Raw genomic sequence first — 24,713 nt, 5'->3', positions numbered from 1 at the left:
GCTGAGGACCCTCTTGTTTCCCGGTCTGTAGCATGCCTTCTGCTCCCAGTACTTCAGCCTTTGAAATAAGCTACTGTAGCAGTGTTTTTATTCCAGAGCGACTCTGGCAGTGTCCTCTCCTTTGTTTCATGCTGTTGTTGACCTGCTGTGATTCTCATAGCCTTGGCCTTAGAGGAGAGCCAAAATGGAGAACAGAATACAGAATACAGAAAATAATAATCCTTTGAATACCTAAAGTATTACCTATCTACCTAACTAGTAAGCATACAATACTTGTGTCTACATGTACATTAAGGGTACTCCAATCCTACTAAAAGCATCATAAATGGAAACTGCCAACAAGAAATTTGAGAGCATCCTGATGCAAAGCGCATGGTGCTAGTGGAAGTCATTGCAATGTTCACTGTCACCATTCACTGCTCTGGAGAGAAAGCCCTTAGGAAGGCATTTGTCTGGAGATGTCATCACTGCTCGTTCCTGCTCACCTGTGCAATTTCCTTTTTTTTTTCCCCCCTCTCTCTTTCTTTCCCTAAAATGTAATTCCTCTCAGTTTGATTTCTCCAGTTTGGGGTCTTCATATCATAATTCCAGATTTCTGTATGCCTTCAAAATACATTTAAAGATAAATATAGAAAAGGGTCATGGTCCTGCTTGGGTAGTATTTCTTTAGCAACATTTTCAAAAAGCTTTTTCTGAAGGCTGGAATGGTCAGATGTAGCTTGATATTCTGCTTTTTCTCTGAGATGAATTAAGCTAGCTCTTAAAAAATCTGATGCAATCTAATCTTTTGATGTCCTTTAACTCCAAAGAAAACAGAATCTTTCCGGAGGGAGGTCCAAAGAAACTCCAGAAAGAATTTGTGAGCGCTTTGAAACTGATAACCAGCTGGCTGTGAAGCAGCAGGCTGCTGCTACAGAAAGTGCTGCAAATCTAATAATAGCCAGGAAAGAATGGCTAGCTGGCTTATGCTTTCAGAATACCTGGCTGTGTGTATCCCCTTCATCTGATACCTAAGTATTTCAGCTCAAAGACCACCTGTGTAAACGATTCCTTTCAAGAATGTGAGGTGTCGAGGCATACTATGTAATGTGTGTTCTTTGCACTAAATAATCTTAATCACCATATCTTTAGCTGCCTGGCTTCTGACGTACAATATCTAAGTCTATATTATTCTTATTTAAAAAATAATGACTGTATATACACAGGGAAAATTACTTCTCTATTTTCTTAAAAAATGGAAAGCTATATAGGCTTTAGAAATGACATCGTAACTGAGCTTGCTCAGAAAATTGTATGATACGCTTTTCTTTGAATTTGTCTACTTTACTGGTCACTGGGCTCAGATGGGACATGGAGCACATATGAAAAGATATTTAAGACATCAAAGCATTACATTCATGCTGAATCACTGAATCTCGAATGCATTACCAGAGTGAAATAAATTACTGATAGATGTTATTCCATAGGCTGGCTCTTCCAGCCAAAGAGAGGCTGCGTATGTGTACACCACATAACATAACACTGCGTTGAGTCAGATCTGTCCTGAATTAGGTCAGGAGTCTGCATGATGCAAACTGTATTAGCTTTTATCTTTCCTGTAAAGATGTTGACACGTATTCTGGCAGGGTGAAGCTCTACCCATTTTTAATTAGTTCTGCTTACCGTGAATCTAGACTGGTTTCCTTGTATAGTGCTCAGCTGTGTCGTATAACCCAGTATAGAAAGGCTTCTCTGAAAGTAATGCTTCCTATTTTATTATGTTTGCCCACAATGTCAGAAGCAGATGTTGGTGGTATGGCAGTAGAAGTTGAACCTTACCGACAATATTCCATTACATTTTGTTGCTGTGTGACAGATGGCGGTAGAGGGGCATTCTGACAAATGGCATCTGATATCAAAGTATTCATATGGAAGCAAAGGCATGTCATTACATTCTTCCATGCAGAAAAAAATGAAACCCATGGGCATTCATGGACACGTGCTGAAATTTTATGGAGATCAAACAGTGGATGTGAGCACAGTGAGGCAGTGGGTGGTGCGTTTCAGCTGTGGTGACAGCAACAGTGGGTCATCTCCACTGGTGCAGATTTTTACAAGTACGGCATTCAGGCCCTTGTTAACAGCTGGCAAAAATGGGTAGCTAGTGGTGGTGACTGTGTTGAAAAGTTGTGTTTTGTAGCTAAGAATTTGCTCTATCAAACAGTTATTGTGTTCTTTGTCTCTGTTGTAGTTTCCATGGATATAAATAGGAGACATTATTTTCGGAGAGACCTGTGTATTTGTAATATCCATACATGTTAGTTTGCCCCAGTGGTAATCCAGTAGATATAAAGGAAATCCCACAGTAATGGATTCTAATGGAAATGATGTTGCCATGCATCTTTATAACACGTGGTGTCACTTCTCTGGTTGCACTAACAACTGTGTTCTGCACAGAGAACCTCTCCTGTCCCTCTGCTGGAAGGGATGTGTTTATCTGGTAAACAGGTGATCTGAGAAGCTCAGGACATGCTTTTTCTCATGGACTAGGCATGCTATCCACAAGGATGTATAGTATACTTTTGGAGTGGCTACATCATACCTAATGTTTTTTGGGATGTCCTCTAGAGAGGATACCTCAGTTTCGGAAGTGGTGGTATCAGGTTAACAGAAGTGAATCTGTTTTACCAGATGCTAACCAGAACCCCATCCCATTTCCATCCTCAGACAGGAGAGGATGAGAGAACAGTCTATTACAACTTACAACTATACAACTCTTACGGTGTTATGTTATACTATGTGCACTGATGCTTGGGCTTATAAAGAGAGTCCAGAAGTTTTGGCTTCAACATCTCATCTCCTCTGCTATAGAAATATTGACACAAGTCACACCCTAGGGGAAAAAATCCAAAATTCTCCGTACACTGGTGGAATATGAACTGGGAGAAGTCAAGCTCTTGAAAACTAAGCAGGTATTTTGACAAATTTGAACCATAAGGAGAAAAAGTTTCCTGTGACTGCTCAACACAGAGAATGTGAGCAGACTAACAGAGATTGCAAAATGCTTTGAAATAAGCAACTGCATAATAAGTGGATAAGGGGATAAAGACACAAAAGAAGAAAAAAATTAGAATGAGCAGCTGAATAATAATGGAGTAAGGAACTGAAGAGACTTAAAGAAAAAAAAGTGCATGCAAAAAGAGAGGAGTTTGTGAACAAGAGAGCACAGGAAGATGAGATCCATTTCCTCATTTTAAGGATTTCGCCAAACTGTAAAAATAGACTGCCAAAATTTCGAACTACAGGACCTGGAATTTATTATCTAAACCTAAATGCCAATACTACAAGCAGTGGCCTAATTTCAAAAGCAGTAGAAGTCTTAGTGGCCCAAGTCGATTCAGAACTGCAGACCCCTCCTAGTACAGGCTCTCAGGTTGTCCCTTGGGCTGGGACAGTCACACCATGTTTTGCAGTGCTTAAACTTTCTGCTTTATTCATCCAGCTGGAAACAATGGGTCCTCTGCTGCAGTACAATAGCAGTCATAATAAAAGTTCTGTAATCTGTCCCACTGATTTTGTAAGTAACTGACATCCTGGTTTTAGGAATATTAACCAGTTGGTGTATTTTTTTGTTCATACCTTATTTTCTTCCAATGGAAATGAGTTATATTTTTCATTTGTTAATCAAATAAAAGAAGTTGACAAATTTAAAATCTTTTCCAGGATACAAAGAGACAGGTAATGTTTGAGGTGGGGCAAACTTCATGCTTCTTGCTACATTTCTTGCCCTTCCTTGTGAACACTGGAATTCCCACTTTTAGATTTTGCCAGCCCTTCCAAACTACTTCAAGGTAGATATATTTAATCCTTGCATCAGGCAGTATTGTGCTATAAACAACACACTGTCTTTCTTTAAACCATAGACAAGCTTTGAGTTCGTCAGCGAACTATTTATAAAGCTTTAAATCTCATCAATTAAAGTGATCTATCTTGTGTATAAAAGGCAGATTTGCTAGACTTAGAATAGGGATATTTCAGATATTTTGCAGTCAGACTACAGGAGCTCATAGGTTGCTTGGCATCTCCACTCTTAGACATGGTATACAAACAGCTGTTCATCATCCTGCAGGTAGATGCATTCAAGAGAGAGAAGTACCCACAATCATACAACTAGTAGCTCTGGGAGATTTTGGTAAACAGATAGATACATACGTTTGAAAGGAATTAAAACTTCATAATGCAGTTTGACCACTCAAGTGAAAGCCACCTTTTTGGAACTTGAACGCAAAGATTGATTAGCGAACTTTGAAGAGTCTCCTGCTTCTAAGTGCTTTGTCCTTCCTTTTGAAAAGCAAAGCAGTCAAACTTCATCTTACAGTATGATTTCTGTAAAATACAATGCAGAGGTTTTTTTTACCCACAGCATCTATCACTATTGATTTGGAACAATTGAAAATAGCCAGCATAAGGATCACTGTAATACTCCATTCTGCAATAGTGACAGAAAATGCTTTTGTATGTGCATACTGTATGAGGTTGTCAATTGTACTAGGGTAGTTAAAACACAGGGAAATATACTTAGTCACTGTACAAATGTTCCCACAGGAGGAAGAAAAAACTGTTCTAAGAATTTTTGTTCAATTCTTCACACATAAATATAATACGTTATTTATGGGGGGGTTTGTTGAATTGAACTTAGGTTTCCCACAGTTGTACTCTCTATAGTTCGAAACATGCCAACAGAAATGTAAGACAGACACAGGTGGCAGGAAGCCAGACAGAAATGAAGCTGCAAAAAACTGTAGGAAGATGCACCAGGATGAAGCAGCTGTAATGATGTGCTACTGAACTTGCTCCGTGAGGATACTGAGTCAGTTAAAACAAAAGACCTGTTTCCCTTGATTCTTCATTGTCATTGCATACATGCATGCATGTGTAACAGTTAAGTAGTGCTAAGCTAGTTAAGACTCCATTTCTTCCCAGTCTGACCTTTAATTGCGAGAAATGAAGAATATAAAATTGTATGTATGCAAAAATAGAAAAACATCTGTATCTTTACATATTTCAATTTCCTTCAAAAGCAAGATCAAAGCTCTATTTGCTTTACAGCGTATCTTCAGTGTCTTCTCTTTCTTTGAGAAGCACCTTCTATGTAGCAAAGGTTTTTATGGGATTGGAATGTGCTTAAGCAACAAAAGCTTGAAAGAAACACTTCTGGACTTCAGTGAAGCTTTTGATATGCTGTCACCTGGGAAATCATGTAGATAGATTAAAATAGGGACACACAAGAGAAATATAATGTGACTAAAGAACTGTGTAGAGAGCAGATGACGAGGTGTATATGTAGAAGCAAAGTTAGCAAACTGCATGAATTCCATAAAGATGTGGGGTCGACCCAAGAAGTTAAATATATATGTATATAGTGATAGAATTGCCTGGGAGAATAAAAGCAACCTGAAATGCATTATTAGGTTATTACACATGAAAAATTAAGTTATCTTATTGAGTTTAATTATGGAAATATAATTAATTTTAATAGCACTAGTTAAAAATCAGGCACTTAACGTTTAATCAAGTTCTTCACTTTTATAACAGTTCTACTTGACAGATAGTCTGTCTGAATGTATATTTATGCATTGCAGAGTATTCGGATCTCTTGGCATGCCAAGACCGTGAATAAGCCACCTATGATTGTATTGTTTATCTGATGTTGTTTCCAGCAAAAGTATCGAACTGATGCTATCAGTGTTCAAATTACTGATAATTTCTTACCTGAAATACTGTGGAAAATGGAAAACCGAATTCAGATTGGAGTGGAGAGGCAGCTGTAGTATTTAACAGAATTTCCAGAAGTCATGTCAGTGTAGGGAATTGGATGAAAGATCACGGGCCCTTTCCCAGTCTAATCGAAGTGAAATTTATTGGATATTTCCAATTTACTGATACTGTGATTCCACTCTGTGTTTTTATTTTGTTTTGTTCTGTTTTTTTTTTTTTTTTAAATTGAATCAAGCTGGTGAGTAGTTTATATCACTTGTGATTAAGCTGGTACCAAATTTTATTTTTGCCTGTGTACACTGATTGCACTGAGTCCATACAATGGGGCTATGGACACAGGTTGCCTAAGTAGATGCAGCACAGTACTCCCGCTGCCTGATAAATCTCCCTGGTGTTTGCTTTCAATGCAATAATAAAGTAAAGCCTACTCCCTTCTGCATTCCTCTAGGCAATGAGGAAAATATTTTTTCTAATGAAGAAGAAAATTTATTCCTATTGCACATTTGTGTGTGTAAAACTAGGACCATGCTACATAAAAGGCCTCAGACTCCAGTATTTCTAGCTGTTTTTCATGATACATTTGACTCTAAAATCCGATTATACTATATGCATCTGACCGGATTAAACAGTCATAAATGTAATGCTTTAACTTACTGTTTAGATTGTAGTTGAAAGTCAAGATGTTGTTCATTGGTGACTAGCTGCATTCGTTTCAAAAATTATGTTCTAATAGGTTCTGTTACAAGCTTTAATGTACTGGTGTAGAGCTGCTCCAAGGATTTCCAACCTCTTGATTTACTCCAAAATGTGTTCTTCTACCCCCAGATTCACCCCATTCACTCTACTGAATGAAAAGGTTTTTTGCATTTCTGGTGTCTGTGTGAAGGGGTCAGCAGGCAAACAGCATCTCCTGACAGACAGCGTCTATGCTCTGCGACTGCTGGAAGATAGTCAGGTCAGAGTTTTACGTAAAGATGGGTAAATAAAAATAACTATTATATGTTGTATAAATACTGATGAATGGTTGTTAAGCAGTGTCTCCTTGGACAACACACCTTTGTTTCAGTTATTTTCCATTGTAGTTGTGGTTAACATTGCTTATCTGCTGGTGCAGTGCTCTCTCACCTTTCAGGATTGAATTTGTTGTGCCTATTAAGCATCCCTTGATACAGTTTTGTGTCTCATAAAGGCCCTTGAAACTGAATTTGATGTACTTGAGAATAATCTTGATTCCTTCAATCCCCTTGTGTGCAATTTGAGGAAACAGTGGTATCTGTTCAAAATTTAGAAGAGAAGAAAAGCAGTGGATTTACAGTCCCAGGGAGAAGGTTGTAAACTCTTACTGGGGTGCTTGTAGAAGGGCACTATCACATTGGAAAAGCAGAAGCAGTTGAAAACAACCTTCAGATCTGCAGCCTTCGGGAGATTTTTTTCTCTTTGTGGAAACCAGTTTTTTGTAACCCTCATATTTTTATACAATATATTGTTTTTTCTATCTTGTTTTATTTTATAGATGATCATTTCAGATATGGTGGTGGTGAAGTAGAACAACCTCTAATAGCTTTGCAAATAGCAAATCTAACCCTGAACTGATTGAAATTCAGTTATATCAAAAGTTTTTGGTAGATATATAGAGAAGTGAAAACACTTAGGGGTGTATGAATGCTTTACAGTTTTAGGCTAGGTTAATTCAGTGCATGTGAGCCTCAGTGAAGTGTGCTTTGGCTGAAAGTCAGCGTAATTGCACTGCATAGCCTGCTCTGAGAGGTTTTCAGTCTCAACCTAGGCTTTACTGGACTTGCTTCCACATTACCAAAAATGTAATCATCATGCTTCCCACATTTTTTTCAGTGACTTTAGAAGAATAAAGAGTGAGACATAAGGGCTGAGCCATCCAGTGATGTGGATTGATTGAGCTGTCAGTTCTGGCAGTGAGGTAAAGAGCTGGTAGGAAGAACAAGGTTAGCTGTGGTATATCCCTGCTCTAGCAATAGAGGGGTCTGCTAGTAATGGTGAGAATCTGGAGCAATTCAGATAAATGAAACACCAGTCATATGTGTACAACATTTTCTGAGTATTAGTAGCAATTGCTCTCCCTGTTATTTGGGGTGCATTGACAATCTGCTTTTAAGCATTTGTCTCATCACTGTTATGGAGTAGTTTATATTTCATTCATGAGAGGTATCAGAAAGATATCTGAAAGCTTATCTTCAAGGATAATGCTCTGGGTAGTCAGGAGATTCCTCCCTTTTGCAGAAGTAAGGAAGAGGGGAGAAGGGTTGTAGGTTCAAAAATAGTAGCAACTTGTACGGATGCCTGTGTTTCTTATTTTAAAATAAAAAAGTGAACAAGTGAAGTATAAAGAAGAATTCCCTTAAATATGTTGTCACACTGTTGTAAATAACATGAAATGTGTAGAATCATCAGTGGAACAATATGAAATGCTCATATTTGCTAATAAAATGAAATGCTCCATTTGTTCACCGCTATGCAGTCAAATCATAAAGGGTTTCTGCCCATGTAGTTCGCTACCTGCATGATGTAGCATCATGAAATTTTTTTAATAAATCAACATGATAACACAGAGGATTCTCATTAATATCTGTCTGTCATGTTTAGGACAAATCTTAAGATATGAATGTTTTAAAAGTGAGCCTAAAAAGGGTTGTCCTCAGACCAGTAATTAAAATATTAGACCATTAAAATGGATAAGATATTGAAATTCCAACAGTGTAAAAAGCTTGTATCGCTTTGTATCTCTTGCTTGAAAGAGCTGAAAAAAATTATATGTTCAAAAAATAATAGACTTTCCCTGAGGAAGCCATTAGGTATCTTTCTTCTGTATGGCTTTCCCCTAGGGCTTCAGTTCCACATAATCTTCAGTCCTGTAAAAGTTAATATTGTGTATTAGTTTAATTTTCACCAGGTAAATGGTAGTTCTTTTATAAACCACTTAAACCAAACCCACCCAAACATAACTGGATTTATTGTGTCTTGAAAATACCTGAAGTTAACAGCCTATTCTTTACCTGAGATGAAATTTATTTTATTGACGCTTGCCACTCTTTACGTTCTTCAATCAAATCTGCTTACAAAAATAGTCTTAAGAGTAAAGAAGATATAAATATTTGAACATTAGTAAATGTCTTGAAATTGATAGTGAGATAAACACTTTGATAGAGGATTTACTTTGTTAGACTTATGAATTAAAAATTCTTTCTCAAGAGAATCATCCCTTTGTATTTAATTTTTTTTGTATAAGGATTTTTTTGGTTGTATGTCTCCATCGGATATTTGTTATTCTCTGTTTATATATGAATCCTGATCATGTTTGCACGTTTCTTTTTATTCAAAATTAAGATCTTGTGAGATGTCTCCTAAAATATATTCAAACTTCTTTAGCTAATTCTTTTTTTTTCTGCTTGCAAGTTGAGAATTTTAACGAGAGACTATAATAAATATAAGTTCATTTTGAAAGAGCTCTAGCACTTACCCTTAATACTTTTTTGAAAGGTTGATCATTTAATTAATATCTGTAGATGCTATTGCTTGCATGTGTGCAGGAGTGTTTCTGACAGAAACACAGCTTGGTCTCTTTTACTCTTTTGAGTAAAAATTGCTTTCTTGAAATTTCCATGTACAATGCTGTCAAATAGAAAGACATTTAGAGGAAAAAATGTCTGTCCTGAAATCTGGCACGCGTGAATTTATGCAGCTATTTTTGTATTGTTAAACTTCAGTGGCACCGCCTAAAGAATAATATAGGTAACCTGAGTCAGACTGCTGCTTTTCACTGAGTAAAAGCATCTATCTGAATGAAAAACTTTCCATAAACATCAGATTTCATTTTGGCAATGAACTAAGCTGAGAACTTCCTAGTGGCTGACACTGTACCTTTGCAGTAAAAGAGGTTTTCATGTACAGAGTTTTTGTGCAGAGGAAGAAATAACTCACTTCCAGATAACCAAGAACAATATTAGGGCAAATGAAAATGCTTAGGAAGATACCATAGTGTTACTACTGATTATATGGCAATACAGCTTAGGTCACTGTAGTTATTGCTCTGAGACCAGGGCTGGCCTTGCTTTTTCCTGTGTGCAAACAAAACTGGCTCAGGAGAAAAAGTATACTCTTCTTACTCTTCTTTCTTCATCTATGACATCCTCTGTAGCAAGGTAGTATTTTCAATATTACTTTTAACAACCTACAGCTTTTCAAACTATAGGAGTCTATAGACGTAGCTTTCATGTTTACAAAAGCTATGGAAAAAGGAAAGCTGATGTAATCTTCATATCATTTTGTAGTAGAAGCCACGTTTTAGTGCTAGCAGAGATCCTCTGAAAATACGTCCAATTTTTAGATCACTTATAACTAAAATACTAGATATGCAGTAGTTTTCTTTGTATTAATATGAATAAATCCATAAACGTTGCATGTAAGGCATAGTCATCCAGCAAATACTGATTTCTGCACATTAGAAACATCGTACAGAGTAACTGGAGTAATAACAATCAATGAAGACAGGTTATAGATAACCTATATGCTAAACCGTATTTGATCACTGAAGAATTATCATGTGGAAAAACTGAAAATTAAATTATGAAAAGAGAGAATTTATCTGTCTTTTTAGTTAAACATCAATGTTTCTGCCTGCTGTTTAGCTTTTGTTATATGATGTAGGGAGGCTCTTGACTAAAGGAAAATGTGTGATCAGATATTCAAGTATTCGCCTTGAGAAACAGCTGAAGCTTGACATATGTATGTGTTCTTGAAACGTAATCATATCAAGAACACATCTCTGCTGGCATACCTGCAACACTTACAGCTGCCACACATAACCCGTTTTCAGGAAACAGAATCCTCTGTTCCAAGCACGCTTCATTTGTAAAGAAGAATCAGTTTGGTTGTAAAGATGCCTGAATCTCAACACAAATGTTCTGTAAAAATGGTTCCTCCAGGTAACCAGGCAGTAACAACCAGACCGAAATTATATATTTATTAATACATCTTATTTTCAATATATAAAAGAAATTCTTTTTTTTTTTCCCCACAGATCTTTTCAGCCAATCTATGCTGTCTAGCTACGTTCATTTGAGGTAGACCCAAAGCAGAATGTAGATTTGGACATCTGGCCTGCAGTGAGGCTCAGAATCTGAACCGCATATATCAGCTTAACTGTAAAGTGAACAGAGCCAAAGACTGGGATCTGAGCTCATTATAATTTTGAAAAACTTGAAATTAAGAGCGTTTATATTTTGCTTTTAATTCAAACTCCTGATCATTCATTTCTATACTGTTATGACCAAGGCAAACACTATGTCCCTGTACCAGTGCACCTCCTCAGTGCCTGGCCTTTCTCAGATCACCTCATCAGATGTGTGACTGCCTTGCATCTGAGCTCAGCTGCTATTGTCAAAATTGAGCAGGTTGTGAAGCATAGATTTGGTATTTTTAGCTTCAGCATATTTTTCATGACGTGTATAGACCAGTAAAGGAATAGAAGTGCAGTAGAGCTGTAATTGCCCCTTTCCTGGGAAAAAGATAAAGTTCTATCCACAGTCTCCAGAATTGCGCTCTTGTTTTCATAACCCTGAGAAAATACAGAATATTTTCACTTACTGCTGGCTTTTTTTGATATACTTCACATATATCTTAATGCATCTTATTAACATACCTTCACTCCCATGGGATAGTCTAGTTCAGACTGAACATATTCTTAATACTTTCAGCTATTCATTTTCTTTTCCACATCCTTGTCTATAGATTCTTACAGTGTGAAGTTTCAGTTATTCTGACTTCTTGGTGGTTATTTTTAATGTTTTTTCTTCTTTTATTAAGTTATTCACCTCACCACTATATTAAGCCCCTCCAGGGAGCAACTGATGCTTTCGGCTCAATGTTTTGTATGTGAATTAGACTATTCTGTTCTGTATGAATTTTTGTAAAGTGTTTATTACCTCAGGATCTGAGCACCTTCAAGTAGTACATTAAGTAACCAAATCTGTCACACGTTATTTGCTTTTTATATCGTCTCTTTAGACTTGCAGTGAAATATTTTCCTTTGGTATGGTTCTCTATTGTTATTTTTTAAATGTGAGATCTATTTATTTGTGCTAGACAGAGAAGGATGAAAGAACTGTTTCTTGCACTTGTATCAGAGTGTTGTGTTCTTTGTTCCCAGGGATATTCATCCCAAAGTCAATTCCCAAGTAAATAGGTGTTGCCTAGTTTTCACAAGGCAGAGTTCTGATTTTTAGTCAAAATAATAATTACTACTACTGCTGATGCAGAAATACATCACTTGGCTGCTCAAGAAGTCTTTTTAAGCATGCAATTCCCAGTATTTTACTGATGAACCTTGAGAGAAAAAAATTCTAACTTGCAATGTAATACAATTTCCTGGAATGTCGAATCTAATTTCTGTATTAGATAATGTGGTGAACATTACCCCTGTTTCTGAGGGGTAAGCTTTGTTTCTTAATAGATATTTCTCATTTCTTGACTTCGGTAAGAAACTGCTAGTAATGGTTATCTTTTGTAAATGCAATTATGCATTCAGCTCCCCATATATTTGCTTTTGCGTTATCTTCAGATGTACAGTACTGGCTTCATTACTGTCATATATATATTTACAGGCAGTTATTGTCAAATATGATATACTTCATGATATACCTATGAAGAAAAGATAGATGAAAACTAGAAACTAATATGAATATATTTTTTTCATTCACATGATACATTTTTTGGTTTAGAGTGTTCAGATAAAATGTTATTGGGGAAACTAATCCATTCATAGCTCTCAGAGAATTGAGTCAGAACGGTTTGCATTTGTATCTGATAAAGACTGTTGATCTCTCTCTGTCCCCTGGATAGTGAATGCTGAGACTCTTCCTGCTCAGAAAGACTTATTACTGTTAGATTGGCTTTTAAACCAACCTAATACAGGTCACAAAGTGTGGTAAATTGGCAGCTACTCTAACTGATGAAAAAAATAATTGCAATGTGAGGCAGGATAAGTTCTAAACTAATTTGTCCTTAGCACAAAATAGGTATTATCAAATACAGAAAAACCTGTGCTCAAGTAACCTTGAATTTTTGCCTTGAAGACAAAAATCCTGGAATTCTTAGTCATGGTACTGGCTGGATCTGAACAGCTGTACAATGAAATTCCAACATCTAAAAAAGTTTCTTATCTGTCCCCCACTTAATTCAGATGTGTTACTTTTCCAGGAAGAAGGCATGTATAGCTAGGCTTGCTTTCACAGCCTTCTGAATCTTCTGTTCTTGAGACATTTTTAATGCTCTGATGTGGAGCAGATTTAGCACAGTGTATCTGAAACTGAATTGTAGCATTAACTTTAGGAACTCAAAATCAGGCCATTTTAATTTCAGAAGAGCTCAGCATTAATGATGAGTATATTCAATAAGTTTAAGAAAATTGTGTTATTTTGAATACATTTCTCAAATTGTAATGTGTGGTCAAGGAATTATGTCAGCTACTAACTAGACAAACTGTATAAGAAGTAGTAAGAAATACTAGGAGATAGTAGATTAATTCTTACTGCCTTATGCCATGAAGGTCATATTGTTGATGGGAAAGTAAATGTAAATAGAGTCAGAAAGGGTTAAACTAATATATTGCCACTCTGTAGAACTAATGTAACCTGAGGAGCAAAATTCCTTGATTTCTTTCATCCCAGTAATTCACAATGGCCCAATATGAATTGTAAATACGTAGACAATTCTAGGCAGCAAAATCTTGTTGAGTATTCTTCACTAATTCTAGCAACAATGCCTTTTAAAATGCCTGTGGATTGTTTCATCACAAACTCCAGTATAAATTTCCTTTCTACAAGACGTAGCATTTTGCTCTAGGAGACAGAATACTTTTAAAAACTGAGGTAAATATCTGATGCAGCTTATGGATACACCCTGAAGCAGAACATAATATTTGCATAAGAAATGACTGACTTATCACATACATTTTCCTGTGTAATTTGCTAGCTTGCCTCCAAGGGGCACATAAACCTGAAAGAGGGAGAAGTCAAACGTAAAAGAGGCATTTCTGCTTCAAAAGAACAGTCTTATCCGAGGGATGAGTATGTTGTATTCTGATAGGAAGGGGAATGTCTCTCTGGAATACATGGAGAATTTTGTAGGCAACTGTTGAGACTTCTTAGTTGAAATATTGAAGATGTATTCCCTGTATGTTATGCTGAAGAAGTAGGGCATCTTAATGTACATTTACGCTTCTTTAAAATGGAATTACAACATCAAGAATATTAAAGAAGACAAAAATATTTCTATAAAGCTGAATTGCTCAGTACTAGCATGGTTTATCAGAATAATATATTTTAATGTAATGTAAAAAGACATTTTTAAAGGAAGAAGAACTGATATACGTGAAGGGAAAAGGTTAATTAATGACACACAGTGATCAAGATAATTCAAGATGCAAACAGTAAAAGATCAAAGAAAAAATGGTGGCTGGCTCATGGTGAGCGTGCACTCAAACAGATTACCTGGAGCTGAAAATAGAGCTCTAAGTTAATGCCAGCAACAAAAGAAAACTGCAGTGTGGGCTGGTAGAGCATGGTACCAAACATCATTGCTTTAAATGTTTATTTTTTGAACACTGCTGGTTGGTGGCCAAGAAAATGGGGAACTATCTTTCCATACAGAATATTTTATTAATCACAGGGTTGAGTTTTTTGAGAGCAACATAGCTGTGTGTGATTGTTGAATTGGAAATATGATGCCTCTCCTGCTTTTGACAGTCAAGGGTTTTGGTGTGTGTAAGTTGCTGTCCATTTGAAATCACTAAAAAAGGACATTAAATTCAGTAGATCTTGCCCATTTACCATCAGATATTTTTATCATTGATTCTCATCTACTTCCTTCTGTCAATAAGCTACACACAGCACTACCTAAAATATCACTCTGCTGAGATCAAGCATCAACATGTCATCAAGTTCATGACTTGAATGGCTTGGAGGTGTTTTCTAGAGAAGAGCACTGATCAGCTGAGAAGTAATTGAACCTCGAGGTTACAAAACACTAGGTGGGGGGTTTTAGGGTTTAATTTTGGAATTGTTACTTATTAAATTCAGTGAAGCAAAACCAAGCTACATCATTGATCTATTTCCCATCTGCACTGTGAGTGTTTTTTCCCGTTTATTCAAATCATTGGAAACAGGGAAATTATTTCTATGGGATTGCCTGTAGTCATGCGCTGGAGAAAACTTATTCAAAAATCAGCATCTATCTTGAGGCTCTGATTTATTTGTAAAATGAAGACTGTGTCTTACACTTGGTGTTTGTGCAGAATGTATAAAAGTTCAGACTCGGAATGATCCCAGTGGAGTCGGTGAGTCTGCTACAACAACATGAAGAATAAGTAGCTGTTGAAGTGTCTTCAAATTGGTATTGTTTTTGTGCCTTATTGAAGTCGATGTTTGTACAGTTCTGTGGAAAATGCGGTGCTCAGTAAAGAGAGGATCTGTTGAGAGAGTCTCTCTGGCCAGGCTTTTGAGAACCATGCTGTGCTGGTCTCTGCTGGAAGCCGCATTTTGCATTTTTCACAATAGCTGCATTTTCTGTCAATGCCAGAATTGTTGTATTCAGTCATCATTCATGAAAATATAAGAATATTGTAGTGCCAAGTGGTAGAGAGACAATGACACCTGAATATCTGCAATGCATGATGCATGCATATCCTAAACATATGGAAATATCTGTGACTGCAGATGACTACCTCCAGCTTCTTTCAAAGTAAGCGTTTGATTTTGCTCATCAAAAGGTGTCCTGCTAGTCTGTAATTCTGCAGTATGGTGCAATGTAATATTCTTTGTCATTAGGTTGGTCATGAAAACTCAGTACTAGCAATATATTATGAGACAAAATGACCCACCAAACAACTAATAGCAGACTCCACCTTATTGAAAATGATGGATAATGTGGTAACCAACATCATTATCAAAACCAATGTGAGGGAATCAACCGAAGGTTAAGAAATACTGCACTGATTTAGCACTCTTAGTTTTACAAAAGTTAGCTATTCAGTTCTTGAGATGTTTAAGTGAAATAAGAACACAGCATTGCAGGTGCCAGCTAATGTATCTTGCTCTGGGGATGAAGAGGAATGGCTACAAAATCTGAAGCAGCAGTACTATTCGTTTGAAGGTTGAGAGTCTAGTTCGAATGGAGTCAAAACCAACTCAGTCTGAAACAGCCTTGTTCCAGGCAGAATATAGAAACAGAGATTACAAAGTCAGAGTTGCAAAGATCACAGTGGTACTACTGCCATGAATACTTTGATGTATCAAAGCAGACCTCACATCTGGATGCCATGCCAAAGGTTTTTTGCTGTGTTTTGTTTCAGAAATTTTTTTTATTTTTCCTTTGCTGCAGGAGGTGGTAGCATTACTCATGTAGAAGATGGATACAGCAGCTTTGTAGAGTACAGTGTTTTCAAGCATTAGGACAATATTCTGTCTGTTGTGGAATTCTGCCTTACTGTGTTCAGTAAATGTAAAGAAATAAGATCGTGAAAAAAAACTCTGGCTTTCTGCATGTCTGCCTGACACTGCATTATTCCCTCAGGAATTCAATCTGTACTGACAACTGGTAACACAAACCCAGATTTTGAAAAATACTCTGTGGGCTAACATGCAGATAGATAGCCAGAGGGGCCTCCTGGTATGCCTGGGCTCAAGCTCCCATGGAAGCTTTGTCCAAACTAAGCTTTTGATTGTGATTTATTAAGAATTCCTTAAAAATAAGAAAAAGACAGAGAGGACCCTTAAATAATGTCACAAAGAAAAGAGATCAGCTGGTTTTCTCACAGTGTAGTGCTGTGAGCCAAGCCATCATTGGCACAACTATGGGTTGTATCCATCAGCTGCTTTATCCTGGAAAAATGCTTTAGTATTGACTGTTCATCTTTTCAACATCTGCTTCTTTCAATCTTGTCTCATCATCTCCTTTTTGCTCTCATCGTTCCACCATGAAAGGATTATTGTAAGTGAAAATCTTTTAAACACATCCTGTTCAGATTCAGTTGTAACCCACCATTTCTGAAGCCTTAAAGCCTTTATGTTATTATCATCTCTATACTGATAACTGCTGGAGACCAGGTATACAATAAAACCAATGCACTAGCAGAAAAAAGTCATAATGTTACAGTGAAGCCAGCAGGGTTGGTGCAGATCATAAACCAGTTCCCCTTCGGTAAGTGTAGTGATTGAATAGTGTGTGTTCAGCCTTGAGAAGACTCAGAGGTAATCTTCTTAATGTTTATAAATTTCTTAAGTGTGGGAGTCAAAGAGGCATGGCCCTCTTTTCAGTGGTCTCTGGGGACAGGACAAGGGGAAACAGCCATAAACTTGAGCACAGGAAACTTCACACCAATATGCGAGGGAACTTCTTCACGCTGAGGGTAACGGAGCGCTGGAACAGGCTGCCCAGGGAGGTTGTGGCTTCTCCTTCTCTGGAGATGTTCAAGACCCGCCTGGACGCCTACCTGTGCAGCCTGCTGTAGGGAGCCTGTTTTGCAGGGGGATTAGACTCGATGATCTCTGGAGGTTCCTTCCAACTCCTACAGTTCTGTGATTCTGCGAACTGACAATCCCTTCCATTCAAGGTGGCAGAATTGGAAGCTATTTTTTTGCTCCTCTCAGAATTATATTGAGCACCCAGAATTTTCGTTGACTTTACCTGGAGCTGTGATACACAGCAACCTTGGAAATCTGGTCCCTGCAGTTTTCTATGAAGTGCTGTTCAGGTTGCCCAGAGAGGTTTTGGATGCCCCCAACCTGGAGGCATTCAAGGCCAGGCTGGATGGGGCTTTGAGCAACCTGGTCTGGTGAGTGGTGTCCCTGCCTGTAGCAGCTAGGTTGGAACTAGATGATCTTAAAGGTCCCTTCCAAGAAAAACCATTCTATGATAAGAATAATTTTCAGTTCAGATGCGTTACCTGGGCCATAAATGTTGATGAAGAACTGTTAGTGATGATTACATACCCTGAAAAGACATGGTTGTTAGCTCACAGACACTAGGCACCTGGAATATTCATCTAGAACTACTGAAAATTCTGGGGAGTAGAAGTCAGTCTGGAGATGTTCCAAGGTTGTATGGATGTGAGTTCTGTAGATACAGGAAGTTTCCTGAAGTGTCATTTCTGTAGCAAATGGAGGAACATCAGTAGTAAGCAAGCTAAATTCCATCCTTTTTATTTCAGTATCAGATGCACGCAAGTTTGGCACAGATTGCCAGACTTCAGCTGGTGTTCAAATTATTTCTTTACCACGTCCTCTGAAATAGAATAAAACAGTAAAATATTGTTCAAAATCAAGCGTTATTAGTGCCTTTCAGGATTTAATGATTTATCATTTGATGGCCAAAAGTTGCTCTGAATGTTTTTATGTCTATTTGACAACAGAACTGAGCTCTGGTTGTGACTCTTCGCTTAGATGAGATGTATTTATTCTGTTTTGCTTTGTGGTTTTTTTTGTTTGGTTGGTTTTTTTTTGTTTTTTTAACCTGGCTCGGATTTTCTCTGACTGTGCTGCTTGGGCTGAAGAAGAAAGGAAATTAGTGGGATTTTCTATGCCCATTAAGGAGAAGTGTCAGAAAAGAAAGGATAACAGGTTTTTTTGTGGGTTTTTTTTTTTTTTGGGGGGGGGGGGGGTTGTTGTTGTTGTGTGCTTTGGGTTTGATTGTTTGTTTGTTTTTAGATGTAGACTTTTTAGTTTTGTAGCCTTCAAAGTCCGTGTTGTCTAAAGCGCTGGTCAAAGTAGATCCGTGAGATTCCGCAGGAAGACTTGCTTGTTTTGTGCAAAGCTAAATTTTGTCACTTTCATCTACAAAGAGAACTGTTCTTGCTGACATGTGGAGAGCCTTGTACATCATATTCTGTGTCAAAGCCGCAAAAGGACTGTGGCTATCACACTCAATCTGTCTAACATCATGTTTTGTATTTCCTGACTTTGTTCATCTGTGTTTACTTCTGATCTGCAGCCTGGTTTCAAATTGTCATGACACTGAGTAAATCCAGAAATAGTTTTTTTTCAGTACTGTTAATAACCTTTGCAGATTAGTCAAATGCCTTTTGCGCGCTTTTGCAAAGCTTTTTAATAAATAATTTTTTTCATTAAAATATTTCTGTCTTTCTTCAGACAAGAAAAAAAAATCTGTTTGAGATCTTTCAGTAGTTGGTTTTGGGTTTTTTTGGAAACATTTATTTATTCAAAATGTTTTATTTCAAGTACTTGTCAGCATTTTCCACAGATTATTAACAGTGAATCTGTTCTTCGAAAGGTAACACCAATTCAGTGATAATCTTTAGACCAGAAGTATTCTTCTTTGTACTGAAAAATTAAGCCAGAAAAGCCTTTTTCTTAGGCTCACTGGAAAATCAAGTTGATTAATTGTAACGTGCTTATCGAAACACCTGCCCTTGAGAACTGGGTTGCAAAGTGATGCCATCTTCATGCAGAGATTACAGCTGGATATGCTGATGCCATCTACTCCACTGTCCAATAACATTTTTTTTCTAATCTAACCACATTATTCTTTGATTGTTTGTAACTGCTTCATGGTCATTGCTTTGCATCCATAGGTTGAGAGGTAGTTGTTGTACTTGAAATGTTACAAAATACTTGCTTTCTCCTAGAGACCTGCGCTTTCCATGCAAGTGAAGCTGCTTATAAACTGGCATAATATACATGCTTTTTGATCCAGATATCTTAAAAAAGAAAACTGCAAATTATGGAGAACTAATTCTGGGTGAAATCTCCGGAACTACACCCACTTTTGCTTATTCTAAGTTGATTTGCCTGTTCACAGTGTCATTATGGTTCACAGTTGTCCTAGGATCCACTTCATATCTAGACTGGCCCAGTGTAGCTGAGAGTGGCAGCAAACGTTCCAAGGGCTGTATGCAGTATAGTAAGGGAGCAGGAATATCAGAAATGTGAGTGTGCAGAACTATCTAGAATATAGCATAGTCAGTTCAGTCCTCCTGTAAGCCAGAGAGCGTTTCTAACTTCTGTTCTTGCAGATAGGAACAGATAAACCAACTCCTTCTCTCATTACCAGCAAACAAAACTGTCCTCTATGTAAAGGCAGACCCTATGAACTAGCTTCATAAAAGACTTGCACTCCACCTTTACCATAAATTTGGCTTATGTCATTTAAGCCCACCTATATCTATTATTTCCATAGTTTTGCACACTTCTGGCGATTGTAGCAGTCCAGAAGTGAGATATCATAAACGTTTAAAATGCATTTTCTACTAGAAATTGCATCCTTCTCATGGATAGCAAAGCAGTACATTGATTGTTTAAGGAGCCATTCAAGGTCTCTGATTATACAATCAAGAAAGTCTCTATGAAGAGTTATCACAGATATTTACTGATTATATAAGGCAGTACATCATTCTAATACTCACTGTAGCCTAAAAAAAACAAGAAAGGTATTTTTCTGCCTATTTATTGTGTATCTGACCATGTAAAGTAATGGAGTCTTGCCATGTATCTGGCATTCAAAATTTTGCTCAGAACGGTTAAAATAAGTCTGTCACCTGAAACTGATGTGAAAAGAAGCTGAGCTGAAGTTATGCCAACTGGATGGTACAGTTACAGAATTATGATTTTGAATAGACAAGAGAGAAATATTCTAAAGAACTACGAACCTTTTTCTCTGGAAACCTCTATTTTTCAATGCTTCAGTGTGCAATAGAGAACAAATAAATTTACCAAGTCGGACCACAAAGAGCTGTTCTTTACAAAAAAAGAAAACTAACTACAGTGCAGAAGAGATTTGGATTGACAGGTTAAACACTGGCATGTAAAAGCTGGATTTAGCATAGATTCTCAGCACACACATTACAGTAATACAATGGAATGAATGTATTTTTAGCCAACCTGCATCACCTCTTGAATCCCTCTTTTTGACCTAATACTGAGATAGAGACCTTTAATTAAAACGATTTATTATAAGTGAGTCCAAGCTTACAGACAGAGAGATTAGGAAGCAGCATGCAAGCAAATAAGAGCATAATAATCAAAGATAGATGCTCAGGTTTTAAGAGAAGAAAGTATTGTGACTACCCCACAAAAATTGTCCTGTAGGAACGTTGCACTGAATAAATGACCCCTGTGAACAATGGCAGATACATTGTAAAAAGGTACACGTGGGTTTACCCCTAATTGGAAGCCGGATAGCAAGGACTTTCTTTTTGGTAAATATTTAATTACTTGGATGTTTTCTAGCATAAGAACTACAATAAAAGGAAAGAAGACAAAGGAAAAAAGAATTATCTGAAAGGAATATCATTTAAAAAGATGACTTTCCCGATTTTTAAAGTGGAATTGGATAATGAAAACAAAGCAGTTGTATCAGTTCAGGTCTGAATTGTACTGTGAAACCAAACTACATTTCTGAACACAAAAACAAGCCATTCTTGTCTGTGAAATTCATTTTACAAAGAATTGAAGTTTTAATTCTTACTCATGTGCTGTAAAATCTCTAGGACATTAAGTACGTTTTGCAGTTATCATGTACAACAGCAATCTCTGCCCTTTGCAAGCATGTAAGGGAGAAAAGTAATTGGAATATGACAGTTTTGCTTTCTTTTTACCCAAAAGCTTATCCAAACATGTTAGACAAATCCTATCTAAACATGATAAAAATCCTAATCTGTTTTGACCTGATGAGTGCAAATAAAATGGTTTGGATTCAAACCATTCAAAAATATTAAGACATATAATATACAGAAGTAACAAGTTTACATCCATTTTGTTTGTTGTTACTATTTTTCAGTATTTTTGTCAAAAGTTCTCAAAGGACACGCTCTGCAGACATTTTGCCTTTGTCATAGATGAAATGTGTTCTTGCTAACCTAAGTAGACTGTGAGGGAGAGTGTGGTCCTTGTAGAAAATCCTTGATGAAGTTTGAGTCATCTGGGTCTATAGTCAGGTAGGAACCTCTGCATTTGCAGTTTAAAATCTCCAGAAAAATTTAGAAACGACTGATGATAGTTCTAAAGATGATGCATGAAACTGCTTCCTCGTGGTTTTTCAAGGTGTATCTCTATACTCTGATCTTTTTTTTTTTTTTTTTTTATCAGCCACTGCTCAAAAAAAAAAGTATGAAGGTCATGCTCTTCAGGTGTTTTTTTTTTTTTTTTTTGTAACTTAGATAAAATGAATTTGTCTGCCAAAGCTACTAGTTTATTTCTCCTTGAAATGAATGAAAGCAGCCTGTCAATATCTTTATGAAGCAAAATCAGAGAGTATTCTGTAAAATTTGAAGTGAGGATTCAAAGTTGTTTTCCATCTGTTAGACCTCCATGTTTTCTAGTTGCTGATGGTAAAGTAGAGGAGTGTGTGTGCGTCATCAATAGAAGCTAAATCACAGAAAAAAAATTACTCAGAACTCTGCAGTCATGTCTGAAATGTTTGCTTTCTATCATTTCCTTTTATATTGTTTCCTTCACTTGCATATGGGTGGTTTACAGCAAGAGAAAGAGGCATAGATTCTTACTGGAGTTAGCAAGTACTTCGGATCCAGAAGAATGTACTAGACATGAACAGAGATCCAGGCCATTTATCAGAAATTGACATTTTTGGATATTTGCTGAAATATGCTTCTATCTGGCATGGCAAAAAGCCGTTAAGTAATGAAAGCACTTCATCTGTTCCTTGAGCTAAATTTGCCTTTGTTAGCATCATGGATGCAGAGCAGGAATACAGACATGATCAGCATGCCTTCCCTGGGCTATTGCCCTGAGTGAGGATGCTGCACAGAGCAGCTCTCCAACAGCAATTCCCATCCCTTCCTGGATGGTTCCTTCCCCAACTTGCTGAGCCGTGAACAGGGCAAGCAGCTTTGCAGGTCACAGGGTAAATGCTGCTTTGGAAAGGCTCTTTGCGGCCTGAGAAACATGTGGCTGTGCAGGGAAGTATTCTCACTGTTTTTTCGTCTTTTGAGCCAGTATTATTTTCAAGCTGAATCAGTTTCTCAGATGGAGATGACGAAGCAACTTAAAATGTGACACTGCAAACACGTTACATAAGCAATGCAGGTGCATCAAAAAATAGTTTGATGGTAAAGACTTTCTGCTTTTAAACACCCTTGAATGCCAAGGGTTTACTATACCAGTAACCTAGTGTTATATAGGTTCAGACTTCATAAATCAGCTTCTGTTTCATTATAATGAAGCTTTTCTTCTGAATATTGTACACAATTCTGGCACATTAATTCTGGATTAGAGTGGTAGCGAATGTTAGCTGCACTGTCTTTCTTGAAAATACTGTTCTCTGGAGTCTTCATGAAGAGTAATGTCACAGTATAATGACGATCCAGAGAGACAGAAGTAAAGCCATACCTATTAGTACCACGTGTAAATGCTGTCATTTATCCATGCAAACATAATCATTAGAAGACTCTTCTGGAGAAGAATTTCATTTTTATTTTAAAATAACTTTCCAAACTTCAACAGTAATTTCTTTTTCACATAAGACAAGAAGCGCCGATGCAAACCTTTGCTCGTGCGAGTATTACCTAGCAAGAGCATACAATTTTCTTGTCAGTGTGACTATTAGAATTGGTTAATGAGGCTGTGAATCTAATCATTGACTAGGTTAGTGTTCTACAATTCCCCTATGAATCCCACTAGTTATTTCCTCCCATTGTTTTTTTGCACACGTTATTTTAAGGAATAAGTGCAAACTGTCACTATCTAACAAAAGCTGCTGTTGAGAGCTCTCTGAAATGTAAGTATAGCTCACAGTAGCTCATACTTGCCATAATCTATGTTTAATACAAATTGTCATGTAAATCCACATTGCTTTACAACATATTCTGATTTCATGTAGTATATCTTCAAGCCTAGACTGAAACCTAAATTGTGATTAGTATAATTTTCTGGGTTTATAAAATTGGTGTAGAGACCACAGCAGCCACAAAGCCTGCATAACTGCTGTATGAAATCCTGAGATTAAAATATTTTGGTCCAAATTCACACAGAGTAATTCAAAGCAGTCCTACAGTGCTGCACAAATTAGTCTGAGCAATCCAGAAATTGCCTTGCATTGGCATGTCAGAAATATCATTTATGAAACATGCTTTATGATCAAGCTATTGAATGTGAAGAAGGAGAAATCTATTCAGTGTTTTCATAGGTAAGCCTTCAGGAACACACAACATTGAGTAAATTTTCTTGGAACTGCTTGCAGCTCAAGGACTTTGAAAAGCCAGTCCGTTTTTCCTCACAGCCCACAGTGAACATCAGAGTTAGCGTTCAATCGTCATAGCTGCTATTTGAGGTAGAGAGCTAAATTCAATTAAGAGTTTATTACACTTCTTTCTTATCTGACGTGACTATGTATTGATTAATACTTCAGAAATCTTATTTTCTCTGAAAATTTCATAGGAAAACATGTTCAGTAATGTATTTAGAAATGTCATTGATGTTGCAAGTCCAAGTTAAAGACATAATGGGATTTCCACCTCAGTCAAAAGCAGTTGTTCATAAATACGCATGATCTTTACCGCCTGTCTTCAGGTGTGTCAGCAAAATATTTGAGCTCTGTAGAGTAGGTATCTTACATGTTTGCATCTGTATTTGCTGCAGATCTTAATTTTTGTGATTAGCATATTACAGCATTACAGCTGTATATATAGCATTTTACAGGCTAAAAAGCTGGTTAGGTGCTGACAGCATTTCTGGCATGTCTGCCTAATAAATTTTGCTTTTCTGCTTTTGCCTGGAAGAGCAACCACTTATAGTACATAGTGTGGTGTCATAAATTCCTGGAGCTAAGAGCACACATTACACACTGCTGGAGAGTGAGAAATCCACACTATCCGGTACTAATAACTATCTGTTTATTTTAAATTTTCTGGTTCATGAAAAGCAACTCCCATTCTTGAATAATTTACACTGTATTTC

At 37.0% G+C, this 24,713-nt stretch overlaps 1 long non-coding RNA gene across 6 annotated transcripts in view; it reads left to right on the top strand.

Moving 5' to 3' along the window:
- Window positions 1-24,713, top strand: part of LOC110402741 — a 197,970-nt gene that overhangs the window by 109,464 nt on the left and 63,793 nt on the right. For all 6 annotated transcript variants that reach the window (XR_002441276.1, XR_002441279.1, XR_002441278.1 and 3 more), the window contains exon 2: window positions 6,583-6,712. This is a non-coding gene — a long non-coding RNA (uncharacterized LOC110402741). The remainder of the gene's footprint in view (window positions 1-6,582; window positions 6,713-24,713) is intronic.

Source organism: Numida meleagris, chromosome 7 (assembly GCF_002078875.1).
Source record: "Numida meleagris isolate 19003 breed g44 Domestic line chromosome 7, NumMel1.0, whole genome shotgun sequence".
NCBI classification, from domain to species: Eukaryota; Metazoa; Chordata; class Aves; order Galliformes; family Numididae; genus Numida; species Numida meleagris.
Note: the sequence above shows the minus strand (reverse complement) of the source record. Positions and strands in the feature narration are given on the sequence as shown.